The sequence below is a fragment of the Mustela nigripes genome, chromosome 5 (genome assembly GCF_022355385.1).
Source record: "Mustela nigripes isolate SB6536 chromosome 5, MUSNIG.SB6536, whole genome shotgun sequence".
Lineage (NCBI taxonomy): Eukaryota > Metazoa > Chordata > Mammalia > Carnivora > Mustelidae > Mustela > Mustela nigripes.
The window spans coordinates 11080034-11102189 of NC_081561.1; the positions used below are offsets into that span (position 1 = coordinate 11080034).

General features: G+C 40.3%; 1 long non-coding RNA gene across 1 annotated transcript; it reads left to right on the top strand.

Annotated features, from left to right (window-relative positions):
- The first annotated feature begins 8161 nt into the window (after nucleotides 1–8161).
- On the top strand, nucleotides 8162–21532 carry LOC132018780 (uncharacterized). Its single transcript, XR_009404581.1, has 3 exons — nucleotides 8162–8566; nucleotides 15000–15122; nucleotides 21473–21532. It is a non-coding gene; the product is annotated as an uncharacterized LOC132018780 (long non-coding RNA).
- Nucleotides 21533–22156: the final 624 nt, after the last annotated feature.

Genomic DNA, 22156 nt, shown 5'->3' on the forward strand with positions numbered 1-22156 from the left:
GTTTGGTATGTCATTGATGACCTATAGTAAGTATGTAAAGGTACCTGGGGCGTGAGGGGAGTTGAAGAGCAGTCATTTTTACCAGTGGTGCATCCTTCACCACTTTTCAAACTCTAAGGATCTATAAGAATTAAGACAGCAATAGTATTCCTGGTGCCGTGAAAATAATTGACTTGGAACCCAAAGGACATACAGCATTGGAGCAAAATTGGTTTATGTGTGGCCTTTGGTTTTCTTTTCATACTTTAGCCAACACCCTCGAGATTGTTTTGATACTCTGTTGACCTTAGTCTCACATTTTTGTTAGTATTAACTATCCGGAAGACTAAGTGACAACAATGACCAAAGGCAAGCGAAAAGATAGAGGAATGCTTTGAAAACCAGTTTGAGGTGGGAAATCATTAATTGCAGTGGCTAGGAGCCAAGTTTTTCATTTTTGTCTAGCAGTGCTTAACTGCCAAGAATATAGAGTAGGGAAGTATGGATCTTGCCGGGGTCAGGCACTGGAAGGTAGAGACCTAGGCTGTCAAAGATTGCTGAAGAGCAATCTAACGGGCAAGGCCAGTAGAGATTGCTGGAGATTGGCTGTGGAAGCTGGACTGTAAGAGAAGTCTGATCAGTAAGACACTGATAGATCGGGTGAATAGAAGAGGTAGAGATTGGAGATAAAATGAATGTGACATTTGTGTGTCATGGATAAAAGGAAGTTTGGGGTAGATGTTAGACTTCTAGAGGTGAAACAGTTTTCTGAGCAGAGTCATTAAAAATATATAGTCCTAGAAAAGGAATCTGAACTCATTCTAGTTTGTATGTGGACTATCAGTATGATCACTAATGCGTGATGGCTAGAGTTGGGGTGGAGAAGAGGACCAGGCACTGGGGATCAGTTCAGACACTTGGAAGACTGATCGTGAGGTCTGGGATGTTAGATGGTCCTTAAAAGGAGGAAAGGAGTTCCTGAAAAGGAAAGAAAAATGATTTTGGATGGCCGTGAGAATGCTTTCTCTTCATTCTGGCCCCCCCTGGGAGGCCTACAGGCCAGTATGTGATGGTTATGTGCAAGTGAGTACTTCAGTTACAAAAATGATGCTGCTCGTGGAGAATGTTGGGACGGGGAGGAGTGTGGAGGGAAGGAAAGCAGAAGCTTCTCTAGAAGTCTTGGAGGAGTCAGAGTTTTCCAGGTGGAGGATGAGAAGAGGATTCCAGGCAGAAGTAAAGCATGTGTGAAGTCAGAGTTATGGGAAGATGCTTTGTTTGGAGAACGGTAGATGGTTGTTTCTGGAATAGAGAGTAGTTCTAGGGCACAGTGGTTTGAAACCGGAGAAGTAGGAAAGATCTAAGTCACAAGAGACCTCGTAGGCAGTGGCAAGGGCTTCGAAGAGCGTGCATTGTGTTGGAAAACCTTGAAATATGTTGAGTTGAGCAAGAGCGTGGATTCACTTGTTTAACGTGTATTGAGTGACAACTCTTGCAGGCGCCCAGACTGAGTACATATGACCCTGAAAGCTCATGCTCACTGGATCAGGGAGGGTTGCTTCAGAGGCACAGTGGAGATGGATATACCTTAACTTTTTAGTCTAAGAAAATAGAATGTTATTGGGAAAGAGTGACAACCATGGGAAATGGGACAATATGAAGAATCAGCAGGACCTGAGATTGGGTTGTGAGGCCAAGTGAAGGACAAGGGATAAGTAAAGGATGATTTCAACCTTTGGGTTTAGTTTGAGAATTGGTAACATTAGGGGATGCATGTGGAAGAAGCAGTCTGTGGTCGGCACAGGGAGGAAGATGGGGGACAAGAGTCCAGTTACGGGCATATGTATTTGAGTTGGATATGCTTAGGGGCCATGGGGTGGACAGAAACACTAACCAGTTGTAAAAATGGTCAGACAGGATAGGGTTGAAAATACAGTCCGATCACCAGTATGTGAATGCATTGAAGCTGAAGGCAAAAAGCAGGATCTACAGGGGGAGGAGGATCGAGTGAGAGGAGACCCAAGAGATGGCCCCTAACGAGTAGAGTACTAATATTGAAGGGGCTGGTGAAAGAAAGATCATTAGGATGGTGAGAAGGACTGGGGAGAAAATCAGGAACCTACCTGGAGGAAAGTAATGTGCTGGAAGCAAACTGAAGAGTGAGTGTTCCACTGCTACATAGACAACGATCCTGCTCACGTCTGCCCACGGAGGAACTGTAGCAACAGGAGACTTGCAATAGTCCAGGCAGAAGACGATGTGAGTCTGTGCAGGGCTGGTGGTAGCGGGGACACATGGAAGAAATACCACGGGAATTGAGGTGACAGGGCTTGGTGGGTGAATAGACAATGGGAGGTCAAGGATAAGGATGAACCCGTGGTGGGTGGTTGGTGGAGGACGTGGGTGGAACATAGTCTGGGGACAAGTCCAGGTACGGGTAAGACCAGTGGAAATGGTCCATCTGAAGAAACATAGGATGAAGTCAGGAGAACTGAATTCCTACCCACATGCTGTTATCTTCATAGGCTGGTTACTTAACCTGTTTCCCGACCTACCAAATAGGAATGATAACATCTAGGATTATTTTAAGGAGTAGGTTAAAAAAACAAAAAACAACCTAGATAAGCATATTCCTTAGAGTAGGCAATCCATAATAGCCTTCTCTTCTCTTCTTACTCACCTTTGTAAACAGAGAAGCCTTCTTAAAGCCAGCTTGGTTTAGGAGTTGGTCAGTCCATTGAAAAAGTCCATTGAAATGGGGAGTCAAGAAAACATACCTTCATCCTACACTATCTGAGTTAACACCAAGGCTGTTTTCTCACTGAACAGAGATCCATTAGAGTTTCAATCTTGGTTTCTTTGTAAACGTTTAGTCTTACAATCCTGCAATTTCTGGTTTCGTTCTCTTCAAATTGGAACAAGAACAGAAACTTGCAAAGATTTTTACTATGTTTTCCCATTTTTTACAGTTGCCTCACTTGTCTCTAGATGGATAGGATTTTAGCATCTTGTCTTTATCAACTTTTCACAAAACATTCAACTAAGTTTACATAGAACTAACAACATTTTTTACACTCATATTGCATTGTAGTATTTAATTACAGAATTATAATATTGGAGACTACTGAAATAAGCAGGTTTGGGAACCATTTTGATCAAACAAGTCATTTGGTGAGAACAGAAGTCCAGGAGCCTGGCGCTCTTCTAGAGTCTTCATATCTGTATCTATTCCCACCCTTTCCTTCCTGCCTGGTCCCTTAAGAGGACAAACCCTTAGAGGACTGCCTACCTGGAATAATCCCTCTTGTGCTTTGGATCCTATTCTCTTGCCTTTGCAGCAAATTGACATTGTTAAGTTAGTTGGCCCTTGAACAATGTGTCAGGAAGTCAAAGATCTGCTTAGACCTTTGGACTCCCCCAAAACTTAATAGCCTACTGTTGACAGAAAGCCTTATCAGTAGCATGAACCGTTGATGAACATATTTCATTAATATGTTTCATGATATATACTGTGTTCTTATAATAAGCTAGAGAAAAGAAAAGCTAATCATAAGGAAGAGATAGTACATTTACAGTACGGTGCTGTTTGTATTGACAAAAATCCTTGTGGACGGGAACAGCCCATGTAGTACAGACCCGAGATGTACAAAGGGCAAACTGTATTTCTCCTCCGTATCCAGGCTCTCCCACCTCTAAAAGTGGGCATTAAGCATATTGTATCTTGGAAGGAGGAAAGCACATTCTCCTCCCCCAGCAGCCAGCCTTCTCTGAGTAGTTGCCTCTGGGATGCCCAAGATGCAAGATCTGAAGGACATTTTCCAGCCCTCAACTTGGCCTGACCTCCCAATAGCACCTGCTGTCCTTGCTCATTCCTTGAAACATTCTTTGGGCTTTCGGGATGCAGGTTTCAGTACTGCCTGTCTGGCCCTGCCCCCTTCATCTCATTTGCAAGCTTATCCTGCAGTTTAATGGCCTCTGGCCACCCCCTCCCCCAAGTAGTAGCCCCCTTCTCCTTACCCTGTGCTGTCCCCTCAGGCAGTCCTACTTGTCATTTCAGTTACCAGCTCTTCCACCTGTGGGACCACATTATCTCTTGAGCCAGCTGCCTCTTCAGTAGCTCCTCTGCGTGTCTTAAAACTGGTCCAGCTCTGCACCTGCAAGGTCAAATCCGCGGCTGCTTCTGAGCCTGCTGTTCTTCCAGCATCCCTGTAGAGTCGCTGAAGTCTACCCTAGGTACCCTTGATGCCCCATATTTTAGCACTTCAGTTTTGGTTTTACTTCTGAAATAGTCCCGAAACCACCTGTTTTTCTCATTTTCTTATTACCACCAGTAGGCACTGTATTGTGTACTGGTCACAAGGAGGGGTGTTTCTGCAGTTAGACTTCTCTGAGCCTCATTTTGCATCTGTAAAATGGGTGTAGTATTAATACTCCTCTCATAGGGTTTTTGTAAGGATTAAATGAGTGAATACACTCAGTGTTTAGGAACAGTACCCAGTGGGGGGCGCTGTCCTTTAAGTGTCCTACTCTCCATCTTGGCTTGGGTCTTGATCTCATGGTTGGGAGTTCAAGCCCCGTGTCGCACTCCATGCTGAGGCGTGGAGCCTCCTTTAAAAAAAAGAAAAAGAAACAGGGCCCAGTGTATGCTGAGTAATCCCTACCGTTGTAATACATGGATCACTGCCGTAGTGGTCTTCTTAAATCCATGACAACCCTCTCAATTCTTTCCTCCCTGTATTCACCAGAATGATCTTTCTGGAACTCAAATGTGACCCTGTAGTCTCCTCACTTGTGACATGTGAATGACTTCCCATTGCTCCTAAAAAAGGGGTGAAAAGCCCTTCACACGCCCAGTGACCTGCTCCAAGGTGTCATTGACCTGCCTCATCTCACACCACGGGCCCTCACTCTCCACAGCGCTGTGGGCTGCCCCTCAGGGACACAGCACCCCTGCCCCTTCCTGCTGTCCCTGGACCCTTGCTCTGGCTCTTTGTCCTGACTTGAACACCCGCCTCGCCTCCCCTTGTCCCCTGGTCGTCCCCCAGGCTTCTCCTCTCAGGTGGCTTTCTCAGGAAACCTCCTCTGAACACCGGCCTCCTCCTCTTTCCAGGCTGCTCATGTGTGACCTGGCCGTCTTCCTCCCCTTCAGTGGCCCCACCAAGAATGAAACGTTCGCGGGTGGATGTGTGTGATTAAACACCATCATCCACACTGTGTTGAATTAGTCAGTATTCCAATATAAGGCAGAGCCTCTATGGAAATTGCATTCTAACCGGCACGCTAGTCAATCATTTAGTTGGAATCTCAGTCTAAAATCAGAGGCCTATTTCCTGCCTTGGGCACATCTTCTGAAAACAGTTACTGGTATCTTTAAAAAACAAGGAAAGAAAGAAAGACAGAAAGAGAGGGGAAGGAAGGAAGGAAGGAAGGAAGGAAGGAAGGAAGGAAGGAAGGAATGAAGGAAGGTAGGTATGTTCATGAGATACTTATTTTGCAAGCCCCTAATTCTGTGTATTCTGGCTGGGTTACTCCTCTGTCCTTTATGAAAAGGTCCAAAGATCCCGCTGGAAGAGCAGCTTTTAACCACAAGATGGCGACAGATTTCCACCATTAGGGGAATGTTCTTTTGTATTCCTGTCAAGGGTGTGGGTGCCGTTAGACCGGGCCTTGATGGGTCTGGTAGTTACAAGGCCTCCTGCTTTGGATCACATGTATTTTACTTAATCGTCATTTCTTAAAGCAGCGAAGGTGAGCATATAAATCAATCAAACCAAAACACTTTTGAGAGTGAAGAGGAGGGGGGCAAGCTGTTCATCACAGGGCCAAGACAACAGATACAAACCAGGGCCCTTCTGGCCACACAGAGACATCTTCTCTCTCTATTCAAAGCCGAGGAGACAATATTTAGAGTCCCGCTGATTCCTACTGACTAGGGCTGCAAGTCCTAAGTCCAAAGGAGCACTCACGCATCAAATCTGAACTTCTCTTCCCAGTGTCTGGTCCCAGAAATGAGACCGTTTCAGAAAATGAGTGATGGATGGGTGAGATTTGTTGGAGATAGTGAGGCTCTGTTATTAGCAGCATCTTTGATGTCCATCATACTTTTTTAATATATTGCCTTCCGCGAACTGCACAGCTTTGCGAGGTGTGACGACATCAGGGAAAATATTAGCAGCACCTCGCAGGTAGGAGCAATGGAGGGTCAGAGAGGTAAGATAGCTTGGCCATGGATGTGGGAGTGCCAGCCCCGGGCTTCTGCCTTGTTGCTCAGAGAAAGGAAGCACAACTGCGTTTTCATAAAATAAAACGAAAACCAAGCAAGCAAAACCAAATTACCTGAGGTCAGTTAGTTCAAAGGGAAATGAATCCATGTTTGAATGCAGACCCAAGGTGAAGCCCTAATTTATGGGAGCAGAGATGGCGGGATAGATTGAGAAAGTCCTGGTGTCTCCTGTCTTCCGTTTCCTCCCCACTCCTCCATTAGGACCATGGGCCGTTGTGTCCTCTAGTGCTGGCTTTCCCTCACGGCAGGTGTGGGCTCTCGAGGGTTCTAAATCCGGCTTGTCCACCAGGGAGCAGAACTTGCAAAGCGCTGGTAGGGAAAAGACATTTTAGGGAAGGTGACCCAGGTACCTGTGGGGAAATGCACTTGGATTCCCAAGGATTGGAAGCAGGAACTAGCTCCCCATTCTCACAGATCCCTGGAAGGTGGCAGATATGTCTGATGGGGGGATCTGAGCTCTAAGCTCTGGCTTTGAAAACTACAGCCAGGTTTTCCGCAGCTCAGATAGTGATGCTGTGTGTGGCTCTCACAGGGCCCCATGTTGAGCGTTCTCGAAGGCAGCCCTGTTGGACTGAAGGATAAAGGCTTTTGCTAACTTTTCTGGATTGCGAAGGGACCTTTGGGCTCTCGGGGAGGGAGACATGTTTGCCAATAATGACTAATACTGAATGTCTCACCAGCACTGGCGAACAGACTCAGACTCAAGTTCATTTGATTTAGATACGAAACAATACATATAACAAGTCTTGCCCTGAGTGTTGTCATGTTAGTTCATCTCATTAATGATGACATGTAACAACAGGCTCTTAGCAGTCCTCCTCAGACCCAAAAAAGAAACACGGAAAGAACCCCAAGGCACTGCCCTCTCTTACCTTTGTTTCTAACCCAACCATCGGCTCTTAGCCCTGTGCTCTGGGCGGCTGCCGAAGCCCATCACCACCTGGGAGACCTTCTTGGTCCTTTAATTCCCCCTGTCAAAACCACCTGTTCCATGAAGGCTTCCCTGGACCCTGTGTTCCTGGGGCTGGTCTGGTTTCCTCTAGAAGAGCCCTTCCCCTCTGTGTGTCCTGCACCACCAGTGTTTTCCACAAGGAGAATCACAGGGATGCTTGCTAAATGCAGAGTCTTGGCCCTTTCTCATTTCAGTCCACTGAATCAGAATCTCGAGGAGGTTGGCACTAAGAGTCTGTATTTTTAACAGGTTTTCCCCCTGGGGATTACTATCCTTTTTTTTTTTTTTTTTAAGAGCCCCCACCCCCGCCCGCCCAATCTCCCTGCTCTGAAGTGGGTCAAATAGTGTCCCTCCAAAACTCATGTTTGCGTGGGGCCTGCAAATGAGACCTTTTTTGGAAGTGAGATCTTTGCAGATGTAAATGTGCCAAGATGAGGTCATAGGAGATGGGCCCTAGTTCAAGGACTAGTGTCCTTGTTAGAGGGGGGTTGGGAGGGGAAGGGGATGCACACACACAAAGGCACGGAGGCAACACTTCGGGAAGGTGGAGGCAGAGGCTGGGGTGATGCATCTAGAAGCCTCAAAATGCCAGGGACTGCCCGCCACCTCCAGAAGCCTCCTAGGAGAGAGGCATGGAATGCCGTATCCCTCAGAGCCCCCGAGAGAAGAATCAGGCCTGCCAGCGTCTTGCTTTCCGGACTTCCAGCCTCCAGAACCTCGAGAGAATGCATTCCTGTTTGTTAAATGAAGCCCTTTGGTGTGTGGTACTTTGTGATTGCAGCCCTAGGAAATGAGTAACACCCTCCCCTTTCCTACCTCCCATTGTCTGGACTAAACTGGCTTCGCTTCCCCTTTCCCGCTACAGGAAGTTATGCTTCCTATTCAGATGATTTTCGTGTTAGAGTGCATTCTGTGAAGTTGGGCAGTGGCCCTGTGGTTCATGTGGGGCATGTCCCTTACTGCCTGTGTCTTTGGGAGGCTGAGCTCATCCTGTACGAGTGCCCCATCCCTTCTTCTCGGGCAGCTTGGCTGCGCTAGCATTGTCATTAGGGTGGGAACTCAGGGCCCCACTGCAGGTGCCCCCCTTTCCTGCCCCAAGGAGCCCTCGCTCTGGGTCAGCCCAGAGGGTAGCTGCGGGCCCCCCTTGAGATCCCCTGAGCTACCTCCGAGACATTCTTTTAATCCATCTCTTTCCTGCTTCACTCAGCCTCTAGTGGTTTACGCTGCTGGCAGCTAAAAGACCTGATTGTCGTAGGTGGACAGTTTCTTTTTTTTAAAAAACAAGGATGTGTGTTCCACAAAATCTAAAGATGCACAGTAATGTTCCCTCCTCCGCGGCAGGACCTTGGGGGCTGGTAAGTGTTCCCTCCTCCCCATCTTCCATGCCCTTGTGGTTGAGAGCATTTGTTCCGCCCTAATTTTAACTAAGGAATTGTTATTAGTCACTCATTCATCATCATTATTATTATAGCTTTTTTAAGAGTTTATGTTTCTTTCCTTATCTTGGTTTCTTGCAATCCATTCTTCTTTCTGGCTTTAATTTATTTTCACCTAAGACTTTACCTCCTTCAGAAGTTCCATTGGCAGGTACCTGGGTAGCTCAGTTGGTTAAGCGGCTGTCCTTTGGTTTCAGCTCAGATCATGATCTCAGGGTCATGAGATCGAGTCCTGCATTGGGCTCCTCACTCAGAGGGGGTTCTGCTTGGGATTCTCTATCTCCCTCTGACCCCCCCACCCCCCACCAAATGCATGCTCGCACATCCTCTCTCACCTCTCAAATAAAGAAAATCTTAAAAAAGAAAGAAAAGGAATTGCCTTGGTGAAGATCTTCTTGTGGTGCAGACTCTGTCTTGGTCTGGATACGTCTTTATCCTGCCTTCCCTCATGACATGAGCTGAGTATAGAATTTTATTTTATTTATTTATTTATTTTAAAAAGAGATTTTATTTATTTATTTGACAGAGAGAGATGGCAAGCAGGCTGAGAGGTAGGCAGAGAGAGAGGAGAAAGCAGGCTCTCCAAGGAGCATAGAGCCTGATATGGGGCTCAATCCCAGGACCCTGGGATCATGTCCTGAGCTGAAGGCAGAGGCTTTAACCCACTGAGCCACCCAGGTGCCCCTGAGTATAGAATTTTAGATTGGAAGTATTTTTCTCAGCATTTTGAGGTTATGATTCCATTGTCTTCTGGCCTGTATTTTTGTAGAAATTAAGAAAGCTATAAATGATCATCTTTTTGTAAGCTATCTTCCCTCTTCCCCAATACACACCAGTTTCTTTGCTGTATTACAGTTCTACCGCCAAGTTTCTAGGGGTAGATGTGTTTGAGTCATGTTGCTTGGAGTTGTGGTGTTTCTTAGGTCCTTCTTATTTCTGGAAAATTCTCACTCATTGCCTTGGAATTATTTCTTCCCTATACTCTCTATAGTCTCCCCTGGGCCTCTGAGTAGACGAATGCTGGATCCTTTGTATTTTTCAAGTCTTTATCTGTGTGCTCCATTTTGTTGGATTTCCTTATACTTCCCTTTCAGTTTGTTAATTCTCTCTTCACCTGCATCTAATTGGTTAACCTTTTACTTGAGTTCCAATTAAATTTTCATTTCATTGTCTGTTTATATGCATACACAAAATTTTATTTTATATAAATGCATCATGTGAACTTGTCAAACGCACGCACACGCACGTGTGTGTCTGTGTAAAATCTTTTTCTCTCTCTTTTATGTAGCTCTTTCCCTTAGTCCTCCAATTCCTTCACCCCTACTCTATGTAACTCATGTGAATAATGCAGTGTATAGTCTCCTGTGTATTTGCCTTGGTCATATCATCTTAAACTAAGATGATATACACAAATACATATAACATATATTTATACACAAATACATATAACATATTTACAGTTATTTTTTGTTTTAAAAAATAAAATTATACACTTGACTCTTGATATATTACTCAAAGATACCTCATGGAAATCCTTCCAAATCTACCTGTAGAATGTTAATTCATTGGTTTTAAGACTTGCTTACTATTCCAAGGTGTGGACATACTATAATTTATTGAAACACATTCCAACAATGGACTTTCATTTTGCTTGTTCTCATAAGCAGTGTTCCAATACACATAGTTGTACAAATAGCGCTATAGACTTGTGCTTTTATTTCCATGGAATGGATCAAGGGTTGGCAAACTTTCTCTGAAAAAGGCCATAGAGTAAATATTTTAGGCTTGGTGGGTCATGCAGTCTTCTCTTACCCCTGCCTTTGCCCCGAAGAAGACATAGACAATATGTAGACAAATGAGTGGCTGTGTTCTAATAAAACTTAATTTGTAAAACCTGGTAGTGGGTAAGATTTGTCCCCCAGCCATAGTTTGCTGGTCCTAGGGATGGATGATCAGAAGTGAGATATAATGTATATTTTTAAAATTTATAATAGTAATTACCAGGTTACTTTCCAAAAAAGCTATAATAATTCACATGTCCCTCACCAATACCTGAAATTACCATTTTCCCTGAATCCCAACTACAAATAGATATTATGACTAATTAAAAAATGTTGCCAATCTGATGACTGTGGAGTAAATAAGTCACTATAAATTTAATTTGCATTTTCTTTAATATTACTGTTTGCCTAGTTTTTTCATATGTTTGTTGGCCATTTGAATTTTTGTCATCTGTGACAAAAATTTTTCTGAGTCTCTTTTTATTAGTTTTGTTTATTGTATCTTTTGCCATAAAGCATTTTAAAAGATTACAGAGCTAAACATATCAATCTTTATTAAGTAACTTGTGGGTTTCCAGGCCTGGTTAATAAAGTCTCTGCTATCCTTACTCTGAATGCATAGTTACCTTATTCTCTTGCAGGATTTTTATTTAATTTTTATATTTAAGTCTTCTATCGATTTTGAACTTATTTTCATATGGTATAAGATAGTGCTGTCGGCTTATATTCTTTTATACTCATATATGGCAGATCCCTGAGGTTTTGATTCCCCAAGAGTAATATTTTCCCCCTACCCAAGATGCACAAATGACCAAATTTCTTGTCTCCTTCCTGGGCCAGTGCACAAAAACTTCTAGTCCCCCTTTCATAAACGAGGCTTAGTGATTCATGCCTGAGCTTGGGTCCGGTTCCTCCACCCCCTGCAGTTTGGAAGGCCAAGTCTATTGCCCATGTTGGACCTTCACACTCCAGGCCCCAGGGCCTCTGTCAGGACCCTGTCCTTGGTGGTCCTCCATACTCCCATGCTGTCTCAGCTCCCTTTCACTGCTCTAGTTTTTATTTCTCTCCTTGTTCCTGGCCCCTGGTCATCTCCCATTCTGTCTTTGTAGCTGGTTTATGAAATACTGCAATTAAAAGCAAATACTCTTACATCCAACTATTCTGTGTGTTTGCAGTGAAAGGGAAGGCCTTTCTTTGTCACCTTAGTGTCTTCCTTTCCCAGAAAAGATCCCCAATCATGGATATATATTTTGAACATTGGAAGCCAAATATATAGCACCTCTGGGCTCTGCATAAAATGGGTCTAACTCTCCATCCCTCCTGAGGTTCCCTACCATGGCTGCCTTCAAGTGCTGTTTCAGCATTGCTAATTCTCATCAGATGTCAGATCCTATTCCAGATATATTAGCCAACTTGCCCAAGAGGCTCATAATCTTTTGCATAGTTGCTTTTCAAACTGTTACAAAAGTATTTGGTTCAAATTCTTAAGTACTGTTGTTAAACCAATGAGTTATGCTTCTGAGTGACTAAAAGAAATGAGCTTGAGGAACCTGGGGATAGTGGCCCGCCAAAGTATGTGGTCCGGTCAAGATATCATGTCACATTGTGTTTGGTGGAGCAGTAAAGGAGCCAGGAGTTGGAAGTGGCTTATGCTTTTTGTTGTTGTTTCTTTTCGTTTGCTTATTTTTTTGCTTATGTATGTGACGAGAGTGATTTCCCTGGAAAAATTTGCTTAGGCAACAGATAAGAATCAAGAAATAGCTCAGCATTTTTCTGAGCACAGATGTTTCATAACATTTCATGTGCCTTAGGGTAAGCTTAGCAGAGCTTAGATGATATGTAAATTGGATAAAATGTAAGGTATGACTATGAAGTCATGCTACTTTGGGGGGCATATTTGTGGAAATAAATTGTATTGTTTTATTACATTTTAGTAATAAGAATTTCATGCTGTTATCTGTTTCTGGAGAAGTACTTGTTTCTAAATGATTGTTCAGACACACCTAGAAATCATCCGCACACTGAAAAATGTAATTTTCAAAAAGTCTGATTTCTTTCATTTTTCTCTTTAATTGATCTTAAAATTGATTTTTTAAAGATTTTTAAAAAAAATTATTTATTTGACAGACAGAGATCACAAGTAGGCAGAGAAGCAGGCAGACAGAAAGGAGGAAGCAGGCTCCCTGCTGAGCAGAGAGCCAAATGTGGGGCTCGATCCCAGGACCTGGGATCATGACCTGGGCCAAAGGCAGAGGCTTTAACCTACTGAGACACCCAGGTGCCCCTTAAAATTGATTTTTAATTTGTTGTCATCAACTAGGAGTGCTATTTTTGGTAACAGAGGATGAGATGATTCAGACCAACCCTCTTGCTAAAGGTAAAACTAAAATAAAGCTAGATAAAATATAAATTCAGTTTTAAAATCATCAAAGAATTAAGGTAATGAGAAATTACTGGTCAGGATCCAGGAAAAGACAGAAATCAAGAGTGTGAGTAGTACTGGAGCTACTCTTGTCTGGGGAACATTTGCAGATCTTGAAGGGGGATCTGAAATACTGAGCTACACTCTTAAAAACTTCTTGAGGCTACGGAGAAAGAGCTCTGGGTCCAGGGCTTGACAAGGCTTGGTAACCCTGGGACGTGCCCTGTACTTTGGAATCAGAACCATGAAGAGCCGCCCCCTAAATGTAAGAGTGGACTAGAACTAAATGGGCCCCCTTATGGAGCACAGCTTCTTTTCAAGTCATTTGAAAGACCTAAAATTAGAATAGAATTAGTCTAGATTGTTAATAGTGCTCCCAAGTTATGGCATAAGCAACAGAATTTTTCTGGAGCAACAAAATCTCTCTATATCATCCTAGGCCTCATTCTTACAAATAATTTTCCAAATACAGATGTCTAGCATATAATGAAAAAAATAGCACAGAAAAACTTTTTAGCCTAATAAAATTGTGTGCGTGCATGCGTGCATGTGTGTGTGTGTAAAAGCCAGCTTCTCATATGATTGTCCAAAGTCAGACAGTTCAGGGAGGCATTTCTATCAAGTCAGGAAGAAAACCAGGATGCCCATTACCTCTACAATTATTTAACATTGCATTTGAATGTTAGTTACTTCCATTAAACAGGCAGAAACATTCTCAGACTCCTCAATTCTTAGGAGTCTGAGAATCCTCCTAAGGATTCTAAGAAAGGAGGAGACAAACCCTATGTTAGTAATATAATTGTATATCTGGAAAAACCAAAGGAATCAATGGAAAAGTACAAGCATGCGACAATAAAATAGCATGATGTAATATGAGCACATTGGAATCATTAGCCTTCATATATAAATGATAAGCAATTTGAAGATATAATGAAAGAGAAGACCCTGTATACAGTAACAAACATCTGAACACCTAGACATCAAGCTAATAAGAAATAGGCAAAAATAATAAAACGGTAAAAGATTCCTGAGAGATAGAAAAATAGCTTTGAACAAATTGAAAAAAAATACCTATCCTTCAATAGGAAAACTTCACATCATAAAGATGTTATTTCTCCCTAAGTTGTTACAAATTTAATGTAACCTCAATAAAAATTCCCTCAGACTTTTTCCTCCAGAACTAGACAAGTCGATTATGAGGTTTATATGGAAGAATAAACAACCGAGAATAGCCAAGAAATAGTTGGAAAGAATATCTAATGCATGGCTAATCCTCTTAGAATATAGTAAAACATTTAAAAATCCTCTAAATTAAAGCATTGAGCTATTGGCTCAGGAAAAGACTTATAAAGTGAAGGATCATAATAGATTGCCCAGAAATATAATGAAGAAAAATCTAGTGTATGGCAAAAGAGGTGCTGAGTCAGAGGGGAAATTTTACTTTAAATAGTGGTGGAGCAAATAGATAACTGCGAGAAACAAACAAACAAACAAACAAACAAAAAGGATCTTTTTCTCATAAGATAGTCCAGGATAAATTACAAATATGTTAGAGATCTAAATGAAAACAAAACAAAGGCAGGAAAAAACAAAACAAAACACAAATACTAGAAGAAAACTATGGGTGCATTTTATTTTATAAACTGAAATTTTCTAACTGAATTAAAAAAAGATTCAATAAAAAGTTATTTGACAACATTGCAAACCAAACAAAATAAGTCAAGGCACAAGATAATTACAAGTTGAGGAAAATTTTGTGACTTATATCACAAAGTACTGATATGCTTAATGCAATAAGAATTTCCTAAAAATCGAGAAAAAAAAAGATATGAAACCTGACTTAAAAAATAAGCAAAAATATTAATAGACTTCACAGAAAAGGTACACTAATGGCCCTCATTTGCATTAAGAGAACTGCATCCGAAAACTACACTGCTGTCTATCAGGAACAACAATGTAAGTTTTGGCAAGGCTATGTGAAAACAGGTGCTTTCACACAGTGTAGGTGGGGGCCACAAAATGGTACAGTGTCTATGAAGTGAAATTGGAAGTGTCTAACAAAATTTCATATGCATTTCTCAAATATTTAACTGCAAATATATGAAGATAGATATAGAAGGCTATTCACTGTGACCTTATGTGTTAACAGCAAAAGGCTGGAACAACCCAAATGTTTCTCAGCAGAGAACTGGTCAAAGAAGCTATAGCATATCTACGAAGTGAAGTACTAACCAGTTGTCAAAGGAAACCAAGAAGTAACTCCCATTTCCAGGTATGATGGCGTAAGTGGTGAAAAACTGCTGATTTCCACTGAGATACAACTGGAATTGATCTCTTTGAAGCTTTCAGAGAGCCACCAGGACAGCCTGGAGGTGAAGGGTTGAGATATCAGAATGAGGGAACCTCACTGAAGTAAGCCCAACATTCTGCAACCTGCTTTCCTCTTCATGACATCCATGATCCTTGGCACTGAGAAAGAAGCTGAGAGCTTTGGTAGAGGGAGGCCACTAAGAGGCAGAGAAGCAGCAGAGCTCTGGACAATCTTATAGGTCTGAGGAGTTAACATTTGGAGTAGATTTCCAAATCAGCCAAGACTCAAGAAACCAAAGTTCCAGAAAAAAAAAAAGGGGGGGGGGGAGGTGCAGAGAAGTGAGCCTGACATTTGATGGTGTTCTCTTTGAAGTACTTGGTGATTCTTAGTCCATAAAGTGAAAGGCTAAGAAGCCAAGAAAAGCAACTGGAACACAGAGTGGAATTTTCAGCAGCCCTAGATTGTTGTGCAGTTAAAAACTGGAAATCAGGAATTGACTAGGAGGCAGCATCTAGTAAATGTCGTAGACTTTCAGTTGAGACCCTTACGAGGTGCCACATTAGGGTAGATCAAACCTTGGTACAACTCAAACTTGACTCCTCTTAGTACCTGATGGAGTTGAAATAAACTGTCTTGCCAGACTATAGGTATTCCTCCCTGTAAGAAAATAACTTTATCTGGAGCCTCTATACTCTTTCAGGCACAGTGACTAGCATTTAGTTCAAAATTACTAAGATCCAAGAAATTGGGCCAAGAGAAAAACATAGTTGAAATATATCTACGGTTGTTCTAGATTATTACCGCAATAAGACACAGATCGAAAAATAGTTGCAATTACTATGATCAAGAAAATGAATGGAAAAAGGCAGACTTTTGTTAAAGAATAAGAGTCTATATTTTTAATAAGCATATAGGAATTTTAACCCACTGAGCCACCCAGACGCCCCTCTAGGAATTTTAGAGCTGAAAAATATAGTGATCAAAATTAGAACTCAATAAATGGGGTTTGACAGCATATGGGACACAGCTGAAGAGAGAATGGCTGAGCTGGAGATAGGGAGGTAGAAAAATTTTGACTAAAATACTAAAAAGGATGGAAAATACAGAAAAGAGAATAAGAGACATGATCTATCATATGAAATAGCCTAACATATGTAATTGGAATTCCAGAAGGGAGGAAGAGAATGTGGCAGAGGCAATATTTGAAAAGATAATAACCAAGAGTCCTAGAATCAAAATTACTAAAAGCCCTAAGCAGAATAAAGACAAAGAAACTATGCATGACATAAGGTAATCAAATTGTTAAAAATCAAAGACAAGGAGAAATGATAAAAGCAGATAGAAGAAAAGAGAAGATGCTTTCCTTTCAAAGAACCACCAAGACTGATAGGTAACATCTCAATAGAAATTATGGGAACCAAATGATCAAATGATGTCTTTAAAAGCCTAAAAGGAAATAACAGCCAGTCTAGTATTCTATACCTCATGAAAATAACCTAAAGTGAAGGCAAAATAAAGGTATTTCTAGGAAAACAAAAGCTGAGGGTATATATTACATAGGTCATCAGTAGATTTATATTAGAAGTATTAAATGGAGTTTTCATGTTCTGCATCACAATTGTGGTGGTGCATACAAATCTACATATGGATTAAGATTCATAGAACTGTACATCAAAAGGTCAATAATTATTATTTATTTATTTATTTATTTATTTGACACAGAGAGAGTACAAACAGAGGAAAGTGCAGGCAGAGGGAGAGGAAGAAGCAGGCTCCCCCTGAGCAGAGAGCCCAATGTGGGACTCGATCCCAGGACCCTGGGACCATGACCCCAGCTGAAGGCAGAGGCTTAACCCTCTGAGCCACCCAGGCGCAATAATTATTTTTAAAAAGGAGGGCATTCAACACAAAGAAAAACATTTCCAGATGGAAATCCAGGAGTGCAGGAAGGAATGAGGAGCAATAGAAAAAAATAGATATATAGGAAAATCTAAGTGATTATTGACTATACGGCAATAATAGGATCACTTTTGAAATTTATGTTGAATCAGAATATATTATAGTAACACATAAGGCAGGATGGGGTAAATAGAGAAGTGTTCTAAGGAATGGAGATTTGGGGAAATGTAAATACCTTGACTCTTACAAGTCAAAGATTCATGTTGCAAACTAGAAGATAAACACAGTATGAGTAATCCAAGAAACACTTCATGTAAGAATAGTAGAAGAAACAGTCAGTTTAAGAATAGTAAAAGAATGCACAACTGAAAGGTTAGTGGAGAGATTAAAAATAGTAAGTACTACTTAACTTAAAAGAAGGGAAGAAGGGAATGAAAAAGAAACATAAAACAGATGAGCTAGACAAAAAATAATTAGTAATTATAGTATATATGAATGTGCTGAACACTCCAATTAAAAGATAAAAGATTGTTATAATAGGTTTAAGAACAAAACACAACTTTATGCTGGTTTGTTTGGATTTATTCCAAGAATAATGCTTTGTTGTTATTTAAAAATAATTAGTTTAATTCACTACATAAAAGGAATGGACAAAGAAGAAACACTCGTGAATTCTTTTTATGAAGCCAACATAGTTTGACAAGAATATTACAAGAAAGAAAAATTACAAGTTACTCTATCTTATGGACATGGGGGCAAAAATTCTAAACACAATAAACTAAATACCATTTACCATTCAAAGGAGAACATTTTTGGAAAATTTGATGATTCTAGAACCAGACCAGGGAAATACTAGTTGGATCTGGGATCTTATCATATCAGAAAGTGAGAAAGCAATCAAATACTAATGCAACCATATTAAAAGTTCATAGAAATTAAATTGGATATGCTCCCCTGACCAAAGATGGGAACATTATAGCTCAAAAAGCAAATAGTGGCTACGATTGATAGAAACACATCGAATATATAAAAATGCAAAATTTCAGAATAAGACAAGCATGTCCATTCTTGCCACTTCAGTATTGTATTAGAGCTCCTAGCCAGGGCAACTGGTGAGAAAAAAAGGAAAGAAGGAAGGAAGGGAGGAGGGGCGAGAAGGAGGGAGAAAGGAAGAAAAAAAGCATCCCTATTGGTGAGAAAGAAGTAAAACTCTCTATTCACTACTAAAAAAAACTGTTAGAACTAATAAGCAAGTTCAAGATCATTATAAAAAATGCATTTTTATACATAGTAATAAATAGTATGAAAATGAAATTAAGAAAATAATTTCCTTTACATTGGTAGCAAAAAGAATAAAATACTTAGGAATAAATGTAACAAACTTATGCAAGAATTGTACACTGAAAACTATAAAACAATGTTAAAGAAATTAAAGAAGATTTAAATAAATGGGAAGACATCCTATGTTAACAGATTGGAAGACTAAATATTGTTGAGATACCAATATAACTATTTTATCTACAGATTAGACACAATCTCTCTCAAAATTTCAGGTGGCTTTATTGCAACGATTGATAAGCTGATCCTAAAATGTATATGGATATACAAGAGAACCAGAATAGCCTAAACAATATTGAAAAAGAATAAAGCTAGTGGGGGGTACCCTGGGTGGCTCAGTCGTTAAGCATCTATCTTTGGCTCTGGTCATGATCCCAGGGTCCTGCGATCAAGCCCCACATCAGGCTCCCTGCTCAATAGAGATTCTCCTTCTCCCTCTCCCACTCCCCCTGCTTGTGCACCCTCTTTCTCTTTGTCAACTAAATCTTAAAAAAAAAAAAAGAAAGCTAGTGGACCTCCGTTCTCAAATATTCTCAAATCCTATATCTGATAAGGGACTTGTATTCAGGATTTATAAAGAATTCCTACTGCTCAATAATAGATAAATACAAATACCCCAATTTAAAAACGGACAAATAATTTGAATAGATATTTCTCTGTAAAAGAAAACGAATAGCTAATGACATGTAAAAACATGCTCAATATCATTTATCATTAGAAAAATACATATACAGGGGCACCTGGGTGGCTCAGTGGGTTAGGCCACTGCCTTCGGCCCGGGTCATGACCTCAGAGTCCGGGGATCGAGCCCCGCATGGGGCTCTCTGCTCAGTGGGGAGCCTGCTTCCTCCTCTCTCTCTCCCTGCCTCTCTGCCTACTTGTGATTTCTCTCTGTCAAATAAATAAATAAATAAAATCTTTAAAAAAAAAAAAGAAAAATACAAATACAAATCATAATGATATATCACTTCACAACCACTAGAATGGCTATAATAAAAAGGACCATGATAAATGTTGATGAAACTGGAGAATCTGGAAACTCATATGCTGGTCGTGTAAGTGTACAAAGTGCAGTCACTTTGAAAAAGAGTTTGACAGTTCTTCAAAATATTAAACACTGTATAACCTAGCAATCCCCTTGGCCAGATAGCTTCCCAAAAGAAATGAAGATATATGTCCACACATAATCTTGCATGTAAATGCTCATAGCAGCATTATTCATAATAACACAAAGTGGATACAACCCAATGTCCATCAACTGATAAATGGATAAGCAAAATGTGGTATATCCATACAATAGAATATTATTCAGCAAATAAAGGACTGAAATACCGATCCATGCTACAACATGAATAAAAGTCAAAAACATGATACTAACGGGAAGAAGCCAGTCACAAAAGATCACATAGGATTCTATTATAGGAATCATACAGTGTAGGCAAATCCACAGAGTAAGAAAGTATGTTAGTGGTTGCCTAGGACTTGAGGGGAGGGACCCAGCAGAATGTGAATGATTAGTAATAGGTACAAGGTTTCCTTTGGTGATGATGAAAGTGTTCTAAAATTAGATTATGGTGATGGCTGCACGACTCTGTAAATATAGTAAACACTCTTGAATATTATACTTTAAGTTGTGAACATTATGGCATGTAAATTATGTCTCAATAAAGCTGTTTTAAAATTTTATGAGTGAGTAGGGGCACCTGGGTGGCTCAGTGGGTTAAGCCTCTGCCTTTGGCTCAGATCATGATCTCAGGGTCCTGAGATCGAGCCCCGCATAGGGCTCTATGCTCAGCAGTGAGCCTGCTCCCTCCCTCTCTCTCTGCCTGCCTCTCTGCCTACTTGTGATCTCTGTCTGTCAAATAAATAAATAAAATCTTAAAAAAAAAAGAATAAAATTTCATGAGTGTATATAATGCCATACATTTAAAAATAATGTTGATTGCTAGTGGAGATTGGTAGTGTATCAACTCTTACTCTGGAAAGAATAAAGCATTTTTCCTGTTTTTCCCTTTCAATCTTCAGTTTTAGGTAGCAAATAGTTATAGTTGAAGGGAAAGTATTTATTATGGGAGAATTACAACTAATAAAAGCAGAAAGATAGAAATAAGAAATTACCATATTGAAACCCTCATGAATGATTTCAAGAAGGAACTAAAAAAAAGTATTTTAGATTCACAAGGAAAACTAACTTGAAATTACAGAGCTGAAATATAAAATAATGAAAATTAAGAACTCAAAATAGCAGTTTAGATACAGCTGAAGAGAGGATTAGCAAACTGAACAGAAGAATGAGACAAAAAAATGAGAACCTACTAGAGGATCCGAGACATATATGATCAAATGAAAAAGCCTAACAGACATTTAAATGGTGTCCCAGTAGGAAGGGAGAGAGAGACTGGGGCATGGTAATCTTTGAAAAGATAAGGTTGAAAGGGAATATAGCCTTAGATGCTGAGGCCACCATTTTAGACAACCATCTTAGGTCATATGGAAGTAGATAAGGTAGTAGATTTTCTGACAAGGAAGAAAGAATAAAACCTGGGATCATGCTGTTTTTAGAGAGATCGAGGCAGAGACTTAAAGATAGTAGTCCTGTATCCAGGAATTTTTTAAGGTCTCACTCTGGTCCTTAGTGATGTCCACCCGTATTTCCTATTCTTCGGTTTCTTTAATCTTTATAATAAATTCCCCTTCGCTTAAGCTTTTTTGTTTAAAGTGATGTTTTAAAAGACAAAGGCAGTATCTTTTTATTGCTTTATTTTTCTGGTTAGACATCCTTCTTCTTCTTCTTCTTTTTTTTTTTTTTAAGATTATGTATTTATTTGATAGAGAAAGAGAGAGAGCAAGCATGAGTGGGGGAGGAACAAAGGAAGAGGGAGAAGCAGACTCCCCACTGAGTAGGGAGCCTGACATGGGACTCGATCCCAGGACTGGGAGATCATGACCTGAGCTGAAGGCAGACACTCAACCAACTGAGCCACTCAGGCACCACCCCCTTCTCTTGTTTTAGACCTTTGTGGAAATGACGCCATTGTTTCATTAACATGTGTGCTCTTTGCTTTTGGTTTCAGATTATGGAAGCATCTCTCTATTCCAGTATATAAAGAGCTTTTCTGTGTTATGAATGGATGTGGAATTTTATTGGCTATCTTTTCGCCATTTATAGAGATGGTCATATGGATTTTTTTTATATCAACTTATTTTTGTGATGGTTTACATGAACAGTTTCACTACTGTTGTATTAGCCTTGTCTAGCTAGACTAAATCTTACTCATTTATGACACAATTATTCTTTAATTTTTAATTTTTTATTGTATTTTATCATTTTTTAAAATTTAAATTCAAGTTAGCTAATATATATAGTGTAGGATTGGTTTCAGGAGTATGATTTAGTGATTCATCACTTATGTATAACACCCAGTGCTCATCCCAACAATTTAGTTTATGAATATCCTTATAGAATCTGTGCCTGTCTCATTCATTTGGATAGTAGTTTTTATTTCTCTTTTTTTTTTTTCCTGTTTTAGAATAAAAATCATGTAATGCTTATACGATGAATTAGAAGCTCTTCATCTTTTTCTCTGTTCTGCACAGTTTTAACTCACATCAGAATTATCTTCCTTAGGACTTTGATAGGAGTCTCTTCAAAATCCATCTGAATACAGTGTCTTATTTTGGGAGTAGTGCTTTGAAAATTTTCAGATCTTTTCTCCTAAGGGTTATTTTCCATGAAGTTTTCTATCTCTTCCTGGTTT